Here is a 12,182-nt window from a genome sequence, read left to right on the forward strand (position 1 = left end):
AAAACATACATACATATACGTAAAGGAATATATGTGAACATACATACATAACTCATTCTCACATTCCATTCACACAGCCACAATTGCTCCTTCTACCTACCGTTCTGAAAACCCTTTAAAAAAAAAAAAAAAAATTTTAACTTTAAAACTTACTTAAAATTTCTTAAAATAACTTCCCTCCCTTTCCCAAACAAAAATATTGCATTTCAAAAGCTCCACGATAAAATATATCTTCCTCCGCAGCCAATGAACCACTTTACACTTGCTTTTTTTCAGTGTAACTTCTAAGGACTTAACCTCACGGATTTCATGAATGAAATCCACGAAGTTCACTGCGCAAGCGCTGCCTGTGCAGTCGCACGCGCTCGAGGTCTGGAAATGCCGGCGTTCCCCGCATGCGCTGTTCATGCTGAACGCCGGCATTTCCAACGGCCAGAAGCGTGAGTAAGCCGACCGTACTCACGCTTCTGGCCTGGAATTTCTGGCCCATTAAATATATTCAAGAAGGAGTTAGATATATTTCTTAAGGCTAAAGGGATCAAGGGATATGGGGAGAAAGCAGGGACAGGGTACTGAATTTGGATGATCAGCCATGATCTCATTAAATGGCGGAACAGGTTCGAGGGGCTGAATGGCCTACTCCTGCTCCTATCTTCTATGTTTCTCTGTATAAGTTGTTGTTGTGTTGTTGTTTGTTGGCTTTGCAAGATGCTGCTAGATCATGGGTGAAGGAGATGGTTTGCAAGTGAGGTTCCTACAGAATTCCCCTCAACGTCATTGTCAAGCCTCGGCCACAAGGTGTTATTATAATGGAGTTAAGAGATGACCTCACTCTCCCATTGTCCCACCATGATGTAAAAAGGGGAGATTTTCTTGGGCCTGTGTCCGGGCCCATTGCATTGTCCTGGGACAGGGGGTTATCGGAAAACCGGGCAGGTCGGAGGGCACCCCTGTCAATGAACCCGCCTTCCGTTAAAATTATTGGGAGTGCTCCTTTACAGGCCTGTGCTCCAAGGCACCCGATGTTTTCATACTCACTGCTCACAAAAAATCCCATGTTTCTCCATCTCAGACCCAGGACAATCGGCCCCAAGCTGCTGGGCTTTTCTGTTTGTCACTCTTTGTTTTTAGAACATAAGAACATAAGAACATAAGAAATAGGAGCAGGAGTAGGCCAATCGGCCCCTCGAGCCTGCTCTGCCATTCAATAAGATCATGGCTGATCTGATCCCAACCGCCAATCTACTATCACAGAACCAGCTCCTGAATCTAACAGAATTAGACACACGAAATAGGAGCAGGATCAGGCTACACGGCCCCTGGGCCTGCTCCGCTACCCACAGGGCCATGACCAATCCGAACCTAGACTCATGTCCAAATTCCTGCCCGCTCCCCGTAACCCTTAATTCCCTTTACTTCTGGGAAACTGTCTATATCTGTTTTAAATTTATGTAATGATGTAGCTTCTACAGCTTTTTGGGGCAGCATATTCCATGGACCTACCACCCTCTGAGTGAAGTACTTCCTCCTCATCTCAGTTTTGAAAGAGCAGCCCCTTATTCTAAGACTATGCCCCCTAGTTCTAGTTTCACCCATCATCGGGAACATCCTCCCCGCATCCACCTGATCCAACCCCTTCACAATCTTATATGTTTCAATAAGATCGCCTCTCATTCTTCTGAACTCCAATGAGTAGAGTCCCAATCTACTCAACCTCTCCTCATATGTCCATCCCCTCATCCCCGGGATTAACCGAGTGAACCTTCTTTGTACTGACTCGAGAGCAAGTATGTCCTTTCTTAAGTATGGACACCAAAACTGTACGTAGTATTCCAGGTGCGGTCTCACCAATACCTTATACAACTGAAGCAATACCTCCCTATTTTTATATTCTATCCCCCTAGCAATGAAAGCCAACATTCCATTGGCCTTCTTAATCACTTGCTGCACCTGCATACTAACCTTTTGAGTTTCGTGCACCAGGACCCCCAGATCCCTTTGTACTTCAGTACTTTCCAGTTTCTTGCCATTAAGATAATAACTTGCTCTACGATTTTTCCTGCCAAAGTGCATAACCTCACACTTTCCAGTATTGTATTCCATCTGCCAAATCTCTGCCCACTTACTTAGCCTGTCTATGTCCCCTTGCAGGTTTTTTATGTCCTCCTCACTCATTACTTTACCTCCCATCTTAGTATCATCTGCAAACTTTGATATGTTACACTCGGTCCCCTCCTCCAAATCGTTAATATAGATTGTAAAGAGTTGGGGACCCAGCACTGACCCCTGCGGAACACCACTAGTTACTGATTGCCAGTCCGAGAATGAACCATTTATCCCAACTCTCTGCCTTCTGTTAGATAGCCAATCCTCTATCCATGCCAGAATATTACCCCCAATCCCGTGATTTTTTATCTTAAGCAATAATCTTTTGTGTGGCACCTTGTCAAATGCCTTTTGGAAGTCTAAATACACTACGTCCACTGGTTCCCCTTTATCCACCCTATATGTTACTTCCTCAAAGAACTCCAGCAAATTTGTCAAACATGACTTCCCCTTCATAAAACCATGCTGACTTTGTCCTATTAAATTATGATTATCCAAATGTCCTGTTACTGTCTCCTTAATAATGGACTCCAAAATTTTACCTACCACAGATGTTAGGCGAACCGGTCTATAGTTTCCAGCCTTCTGTCTACTGCCCTTTTTAAATAAGGGTGTTACATTAGCAGTTTTCCAGTCTGCCGGGACCTTTGCCAAGTCCAGGGAGTTTTGGAAAATTATTACCAATGCATCCACAATCCCTACCGCCACTTCCCTCAAGACCCTAGGATGTAAGCCATCCAGTCCAGGTGATTTATCCGCCTTGAGTCCCATTATTTTACCAAGTACCACTTCCTTAGGGATTTTGATCGTGTTTAGCTCCTCCCCCCCCTTTAGCCCCCTGTTTGTCCAGTGTTGGGATATTCTTAGTGTCTTCTACTGTAAAGACTGATTTAAATATTCATTCAGTGTTTTTGCCATCTCCATATTTCCCACCATTAATTTCCCGGTCTCATCCTCCAAGGGACCAACATTTACTTTAGCCACCCTTTTTCATTTTATATAACTATAAAAACTCTTACTATCTGTTTTTATATTTTTTGCTAATTTACTTTCATAATCTATCTTCCCTTTCTTAATCAATCTTTTTGTTATTTTTTGCTGTCTTTTAAAGTTTTCCCAATCCTCTATCCTCCCATTAGATTTGGCTACCTGATATGCCCTTGTTTTTAGTCGAATACTATCCTTAATTTCTTTACTTAGCCACGGATGGCTGTCTTTTCTTTTACACCCTTTTCTTCTCAGTGGAATATATTTTTTTTGGAAGTTGTAAAATAACTCCTTAAATGTACACCACTGATCATGTATCGTCTTACCCTTTAATCTATTTTCCCAATCCACTCTACTCAATTCGGCTCTCATACCTTCATAGTCTCCTTTATTCAAGCTTAGCGCGCTTGTTTGAGATCCAACCTTCTCACCCTCTAATTGAATATGGAATTCAACCATGTTATGGTCACTCATTCCAAGGGGATCCTTTACTAGGACATTTTTAATTAATCCTGTCTCGTTACACAGGACCAGATCTAAGGTTGCTTGCCCTTCGGTTCAGTTACATACTGCTCAAGAAACCCATCCCTAATACACTCAATGAACTCATCCTCAAGGCAGCCCTGCCCAATTTGATTTGTCCAATTAATATGATAGTTAAAATCCCCCATAATTATAGATGTTCCCTTATTACAAGCCTCAACTATTTCCTGATTGATACTCCGTCCAACAGAGTTGCCACTGTTCGGAGGCCTATAGACTACGCCCACTAGTGTTTTTTTCCCCTTATTATTCCTTACCTCCACCCAAACTGTTTCATTATCCTGATCTTTTGACCCAATATCATTTCTCTGTATTACAGTGATTCCTTCCTTTATTAACATAGCCACCCCACCTCCCCTTCCTTCCTGCCTGTCCTTCCTGATCGTTAAATAACCTGGTATGTTTAATTCCCAGGCATTGTCACCCTGCAGCCATGTTTCTGTAATGGCCACAAGATCATACCCATATGTAGTTATTTGTGCCATTAACTCGTCTATTTTGTTACGAATGCTACGTGCATTCAGATAGAGAACTTTCAAATATGTTTTGTGACACTTAGTTCCTGCTTTTGCCCTTTTTATTACTTTACCTTTTACTCCATACCTTCTGCCCCTTCCTGACACGCTCTGGTTTTTCATTTCCCCACTGCTACCTAAGTCTATGACCTTCTCTGTTGTCATTTTTATTATTTGCTCTCTAGGAACCTCCCCCCCACTAGTTAGTTTAAAGCCCCCTCTACAGCCCTAGTTATATGATCCGCCAGGACTCTAGTCCCAGCACTGGCCAAGTGAAGCCCGTCCCAACGGAACAGCTCCCTCCTGCCCCAGTACTGGTGCCAGTGTCCCAGGAAGCAAAACCCATTTCTCCCACACCAGTCTTTGAGCCACACATTTAACGCTCTAATTTTATTTGTCCTAGCCAAATTCGCTCGTGGCTCAGGTAATAAGATTATTACCCTTGTGGTTCTGCTTTTTAATTTGGCCCCTAGCTGCTCAAACTCCCTCAGCAGAACCTCCTTCCTTGTCCTATCTATGTCGTTGGTACCAACATGGACCACGACAGCTGGATCCTCCCCCTCCCACTCCAAGTTTCTCTCCAGTCCAGAGGAGATGTCCTTAACCCTGGCACCGGGCAGGCAACACAGCCTTCGGGACTCTCGCTCTCGGCTGCAAAGAACTCTATCTATCCCCCTAACGATACTATCTCCTACCACTACAACATTTCTTTTAACTCCCCCCACTTCAATGTCCCCCTGCTCCACGGTGCTGTGGCCAGTTTGCTCATCCTCCCCACAGTCCCTGTTCCCATCCTCACAGGGAGTAAGAGTCTCGAACCTGTTGGACAAGTGCAAGGGCTGCGGCTCCTCCAACACCACCTCCTGGATCCCCGTACCTGCCTCACTTCTAGTCACACCATCCTGACCCTGGCCACGGACTACATCTGAATTAATTAATCTAATTGGTGTGAATACCTCGTGATACACCGAGTCCAGCTAACTCTCCCCCTCCCTGATGTGTCTCAGTGTTTGAAGCTCGGACTCCAGCTCTTCAACACGGAGCCGGAATTCCTCGAGCAGCCAGTTTTCTCCCCGATCTATATCATAGAATCATACAGCACAGAAGGAGGCCATTCAGCCCATCGTGTCTGTGCCGGCTCTTTGAAAGAGCTCTCCAATTACTCCCACTCCCCCCTGCTCTTTCCCCACAGCCCTGCAAACTTTTTCCCCTTCAAGTATTTATCCAATTCTCTTTTGAAAGTTACTATTGAATCTGCTTCCACCGCCCTTTCAGTCAGCGCATTCCATTCCCGATCACAACAACTCGCTGTGTAAAAAAATGTTTCCTCATCTCGCCTCTGACTCTTTTGCTAATCACCTTAAATATTTAGCCGGATCAATTACGAAAGATAAAAATAAAGGCCAAGAGTTATCTGGTTTTGCAGCTTGATATCAAATTGTAATTTTCTCCCTATTTCAAGATCACCATTTTGAATGAGGGAAAATTACACCAAACAATATTTTCAGTAAAATATTGATTATATGTAAACACTTACTGAATTTGCTCTGTTATGTCACAATAAAAAAGAAAGACTTGCATTGATATAGCGCCTTTCAAGACCTCAGGATGTCCCAAAGCGCTTTACAGCCAATGAAGTACTTTTTTGAAGTGTGGTCACCGTTGTAATGTGGGAAACGCGGCAGCCAGATTGTGTACAGCAAGCTCCCACAAACAGCAATGTGATTAATGACCAGATAATCTGTTTTGGTGATGTTGGTTGAGGGATAAATATTGTCCAGGACACCGGGGAGAATTCCCCTGCTCTTCTTCGAAATAGTGCCATGGGATCTTTTACGTCCGCCTGAGAGGGCAGACGGGGCCTCAGCTTAATGTCTCATCCGAAAGACGGCACCTCCGACAGTGCAGCACTCCATCAGCGCTTCCACTGAGCCACGGTTGACACAATACTTTACTGTTGAGGAGACACTCCTGTTTTAATTGTTTTAGTGTTGTATTAGAAATATAGAAACATAGAAGATAGGAGCAGGAGTAGGCCATTCGGCCCCTCGAGCCTGCTCCGCCGTTCAATGAGATCATGGCTGATCATCCAAATTCAGTACCCTGTCCCTGCTTTCTCCCCATACCCCTTGATCCCTTTAGCCTTAAGAAATATATCTTGAATATATTTAATAATTTGGCCTCTACTGCCTTCTGTGGTAGAGAATTCCACAGGTTCACCACTCTCTGGGTGAAGAAATTCCTCCTCATCTCTGTCCAAAATGGCTTACCCCTTATCCTTAGACTGTGACCCCTGGTTCTGGACTCCCCCGCCATCGGGAACATCCTTCCTGCATCTAGTCTGTCTAGTTCTGTTAGAATTTTATAAGTTTCAATAAGATCCCCTCTCATTCTTCTAAACTCCAGTGAGTATAAGCCCAATCGACCCAATCTCTCCTCATACGTCATTCCTGCCATCCCAGGTATCAGCCTGCTGAATCTTCGCTGCACTCCCTCCATGGCAAGAACATCCTTCCTCAGATAAGGCGACCAAAACTGCACACAATACTCAGGATGTAATAGTTCCTCCCTCCATAAATTATTGACTAAAGCATAAAATAATACAATAAACAACTTGTACATGACAATCTGGCAGATTTATTCAGCAAGAAGTAAGTGAAAGGCGACAGTTGTTTATTAAGTGTCCAGTCAGTTTATTTTGGCCATGTAGATTGATGGTGTGAGCATGGAGTGTCATTATTAACTGCAGTGTGAAGCTGAAGTGTCTTCTAGCTAATGGCAGTGTGAGATTGGAACATTTGTGCGAAAAGAAACGTGAGTTTGGAGTGATGTGTTCATGGCAGTTTTAGATTGGATACAGTTCAATGTTAGGGGTTTAAAGTAAAATGCATTCACACCAATTTAGAAAAATAGGCGCCGAGACAACAGGTGCCTAAAATGCTAATGAGCGAAGCTTAGATGCGGTTTCCTCATAGACTGTAATTAATAAGAAATTTGTTAACCAATCTCATGCCTTCGATAAGTATCTCACACTCATTGTATTGGGAAGTCTCGAGTCCCTTCTGGCTATGGGCGCAGGGTGATTACAAACAGAGACAGGGATAGAGACAATAGCAAAATACTGAGGGTGCTGGAAATCTGAAATAACAACAGAAAATGCTGGAAATTCTCAGCAGGCCAGGCAGCATTCGTGGAGAGAGAAACAGAGTTAATGTTTCAGGTCTCCCAGCCCTTCATCAGAACAGGGATAGAGGGCTGGGAGGCCAGGATTTGCTGAGACTTAGAAGGAGAATGCAGGAGGAGAGTTAGGAATGTATTTTGTTGAAGTCAAGCTAGATGACCAGCGGTGTGGAAAAGTGTAGCATCTCCATTATTCTGTATCATTACGCAAATGATAAGCTGCACTCTTCTGAATGCTAATGGTGTTGCGTTGGTTGTACTGATGGTAAGGGTGTACAGACTGGTGCTTGGACTGGTGCTAGTATTGGTTGTTCTGGTGCTAACGGTGGTTGTGTTGGTTGTTCTGGTGCTAACGGTGGTTGTGTTGGTTGTTCTGGTGCTAACGCTGGTTGTGTTGGTTGTTCTGGTGCTAACGCTGGTTGTGTTGGCTGTTCTGGTGCTAACGCTGGTTGTGTTGGTTGTTCTGGTGCTAACGCTGGTTGTGTTGGTTATTCTGGTGCTAACGGTGGTTGTGTAGGTTGTTCTGCTGCTAACGGTGGTTGTGTTGGTTGTTCTGGTGCTAACGCTGGTTGTGTTGGTTGTTCTGGTGCTAACGGTGGTTGTGTTGGTTGTTTTGCTGCTAACGGTGGTTGTGTTGGTTGTTCTGGTGCTAACGCTGGTTGTGTTGGTTGTTCTGGTGCTAAGGGTGGTTGTGTTGGTTGTTCTGGTGCTAACGGTGGTTGTGTTGGTTGTTCTGCTAACGGTGGTTGTGTTGGTTGTTCTGGTGCTAACGGTGGTTGTGTTGGTTGTTCTGGTGCTAACGCTGGTTCTGTTGGTTGTTCTGGTGCTAACGCTGGTTGTGTTGGTTGTTCTGGTGCTAACGCTGGTTCTGTTGGTTGTTCTGGTGCTAACGGTGGTTGTGTTGGTTGTTCTGGTGCTAACGGTGGTTGTGTAGGTTGTTCTGGTGCTAACGCTGGTTCTGTTGGTTGTTCTGGGGCTAACGGTGGTTGTGTTGGTTGTTCTGGTGCTAACGGTGGTTGTGTTGTTTGTTCTGGTGATAACGGTGGTTGTGTTGGTTGTTCTGGTGCTAACGCTTGTTCTGTTGGTTGTTCTGGTGCTAACGGTGGTTGTGTAGGTTGTTCTGGTGCTAACGGTGGTTGTGTTGTTTGTTCTGGTACTAAGGGTGGTTGTGTAGGTTGTTCTGGTGCTAACGGTGGTTGTGTTGTTTGTTCTGGTGATAACGGTGGTTGTGTTGGTTGTTCTGGTGCTAACGCTTGTTCTGTTGGTTGTTCTGGTGCTAACGGTGGTTGTGTAGGTTGTTCTGGTGCTAACGGTGGTTGTGTTGTTTGTTCTGGTACTAAGGGTGGTTGTGTTGGTTGTTCTGGTGCTAACGGTGGTTGTGTTGTTTGTTCTGGTGATAACGGTGGTTGTGTTGGTTGTTCTGGTGCTAACGCTTGTTCTGTTGGTTGTTCTGGTGCTAACGGTGGTTGTGTAGGTTGTTCTGGTGCTAACGGTGGTTGTGTTGTTTGTTCTGGTACTAAGGGTGGTTGTGTAGGTTGTTCTGGTGCTAACGGTGGTTGTGTTGTTTGTTCTGGTGATAACGGTGGTTGTGTTGGTTGTTCTGGTGCTAACGCTTGTTCTGTTGGTTGTTCTGGTGCTAACGGTGGTTGTGTAGGTTGTTCTGGTGCTAACGGTGGTTGTGTTGTTTGTTCTGGTACTAAGGGTGGTTGTGTTGGTTGTTCTGGTGCTAACGGTGGTTGTGTTGGTTGTTCTGGTGCTAACGCTGGTTCTGTTGGTTGTTCTGGTACTAAGGGTGGTTGTGTTGGTTGTTCTGGTGCTAACGGTGGTTGTATTGGTTGTTCTGGTGCTAACGGTGGTTGTGTTGGTTGTTCTGGTGCTAACGGTGGTTGTGTTGGTTGTTCTGGTGCTAACGGTGGTTGTGTTGGTTGTTCTGGTGCTAACGGTGGTTGTGTTGGTGGTTCTGCTGCTAACGGTGGTTGTGTTGGTTGTTCTGGTGCTAAGGGTGGAAGCACTGATTGCAGTGCTGATGTCTCAGCTGCAGATGCTGCCCTTGAATTCTCTAATGGTCCAGCCTGATCTGCAGAGAGAGCAACTGTAGTCTCTGAGAACAACATAATTAAGCTGCATGTTTGTGTAGGTTAACAATATTTGTCCCATATGTGCCGTCTCAGATGAGTAAGCATTTATACTAGATTAATAAAGCTGTAGCAGGCGTCACCTTGTGTTTTATACGCTACATATTAAGAATCACGTTAATGAAACAAGAATCAGCTCCATCCCATTCCCAGAACCTGCCTCGATCACAACTTCTGCCTCGCTATCCTGATGAGGAGGTGGTGGTTTTGGTTGAATGTTTCTTTCTGCAAGCACCTTCTAAAAAACAAGCCTACCAATAGAAGGATGGGCCCTTTCCTGCAGGAGGACTTGCACAGCAATAACTTAATAAGAAACAGCCAGTGTGGGTAGAGAAAGGGAAAATCCTCCTTTAAAAGCCGCTGTGGTCTTCTTGAGCATGTTTCGGATTTGGGAGGTCGGGGCATTTCCTGTGATCGAGTCAGCCCTCTTCCATCCCGATCTGCAAGATTTTTTTTTTATTCGTTCATGGGATGTGGGCGTCGCTGGCAAAGCCAGCATTTATTGCCCAACCCTAATTGACCTTGAGAAGGTGGTGGTGAGCCACCTTCTTGAACCGCTGCAGTCCGTGTGGTGCAGGTGCTCCCACAGTGCTGTTAGGGAGGGAGTTCCAGGATTTTGACCCAGCGACGATGAAGGATCGGCGATATATTTCCAAGTCAGGATGGTGTGTGACTTGGAGGGGAATTTGGAGGTGGTGGTGTTGCCATGCACCTGCTGCCCTTGTCCTTCTAGGTGGAAGAGGTCAAGGGTTTGGGAGGTGCTGCCAAAGAAGCCTTGGCGAGTTGCTGCAGTGCATCTTGTAGATGGTACACACTGCAGCCACGGTGCGCCGGTGGTGGAGGGAATGAATGTTTAAGGTGGTGGATGAGGTGCCAATCAAGCGGGCTGCTTTGTCCTGGAGAGTGTCAAGCGTCTTGAGTGTTGTTGGAGCTGCAATCATCCAGGCAAGTGGAGAGTAGTCCATCACACTCCTGACTTGTGCCTTGCAGATGGTGGAAAGGCTTTGGTGAGTCAGGAGGTGAGACACTCGCCACAGAATACCCAGCCTCTGACCTGCTCTTGTTGCCACAGTATTTATGTGGCTGGTCCAGTTAAGTTTCTGGTTAATGGGGGTTCCAGGATGTTGATGGTGGGGGATTCAGCGATGGTAATGCCGTTGAATGTCTAGGGGTGATGGTTAGACTCTCACTTGTTGGAGATGGTCATTGCCTGGCACTTGTGTGGCACGAATGTTACCTGCCGCTTATCAGCCCAAGCCTGAATGTCGTCCAGGTCTTGTTGCATGCGGGTATGGACTGCTTCATTATCTGAGGAGTTGTGAATGGCACTGAACACTGTGCAGTCATCAGCAAAACTCCCCATTTCTGACCTTATGTTGGAGGGAATGTCATTGATGAAGCAGCTGAAGATGGTTGGGCCTAGGACACTGCCCTGAGGAACTCCTGCAGCGATGTCCTGGGGCTGTGATTATTGACCTTCAATCACCACAACCATCTTCCTTTGTGCTAGGTATGACTCCTGCCAGTGGAGAGTTTTCCCCCTGATTCCCATTGACTTCAGTTTTACTGGGGCTCCTTGATGCCACACTCAGTCAAATGCTGCCTTGATGTCAAGGGCAGTTACTCTCACTTCACCTCTGGAATTCAGCTCCTTTGTCCATGTTTGGACCAAGGTTGTAATGAGGTCTGGAGCCGAGTGGTTCTGGCGGAACCTAAACTGAGCATCAGTGAGCAGGTTATTAGTGAGTAAGTGCCGCTTGATAGCACTGTCGACGACACCTTCCATCACTTTGCTGATGATTGAGAGTAGACTGATGGGGCAGTAATTGGTCGGATTCGATTTGTCCTGCTTTTTGTGAATAGGACATACCTGGGCAGATTTCCACATTGTCGGGTAGATGCCAGTGTTGTAGCTGTACTGGAACAGCTTGGCTGGAGGTGCGGCTAGTTCTGGAGCACAAGTCTTCAGCATGATAGCCGGGATGTTGTCGGGGCCCATAGCCTTTGCTGTATCCAATGCGCTCAGCTGTTTCTTGATATCACATGGAGTGAATCGAATTGGCTGAAGATTGGCTTCTGTGGCGGTGGGGACCTCAGGAGGAGGCCGATATGGATCATCTACTCGGCACATCTGGCTGAAGGTGGTTGAAAATGCTTCAGCCTCGTCTTTTGCACTCACATGCTGGGCTCCACCATCATTGAGGATGGGGATATTCATGGAGCTTCCTCCTCCCGTCAGTTGTTTAATGGTCCACCACCAGTCATGACTGGATGTGGCAGGACTGCAGAGCTTTGATCTGATCCGTTGATTGTGGGATCACTTAGCCCTGTCTATAGCATGCTGCTTCCGCTTTTTAGCATGCATGTAGTCCTGTGTTGCAGCTTCCCCAGGTTGGAACCTCATTTTTAGGTATGCCTGGTGATGCTCCCGGAATGCTCTTCTACACTCCTTATTGAACCAGGGTTGATCCCTTGGCTTGATGGTAATGGTAGAATGAGGGATATGCCAGACCATGAGGTTACAGATTGTGGTGGAATACAATTCTGCTGCTGATGATGATCCACAGCGCCTCATGGATGCCAAGTTTTGAGCTGCTAGATCTGTTCTGAATCTATCCCATTAAGCATGGTGGTAGTGCCACACAGCACGATGGTGGGTGTCCTCAGTGTGAAGGCGGGACTTCATCTCCACATTGACTGTGCGGTGGCCACTGCT

The sequence above is a fragment of the Somniosus microcephalus genome, chromosome 3, assembly GCF_052327205.1.
Source record: "Somniosus microcephalus isolate GS21.2 chromosome 3, FLI_Smic_1.0, whole genome shotgun sequence".
NCBI classification, from domain to species: domain Eukaryota; kingdom Metazoa; phylum Chordata; class Chondrichthyes; order Squaliformes; family Somniosidae; genus Somniosus; species Somniosus microcephalus.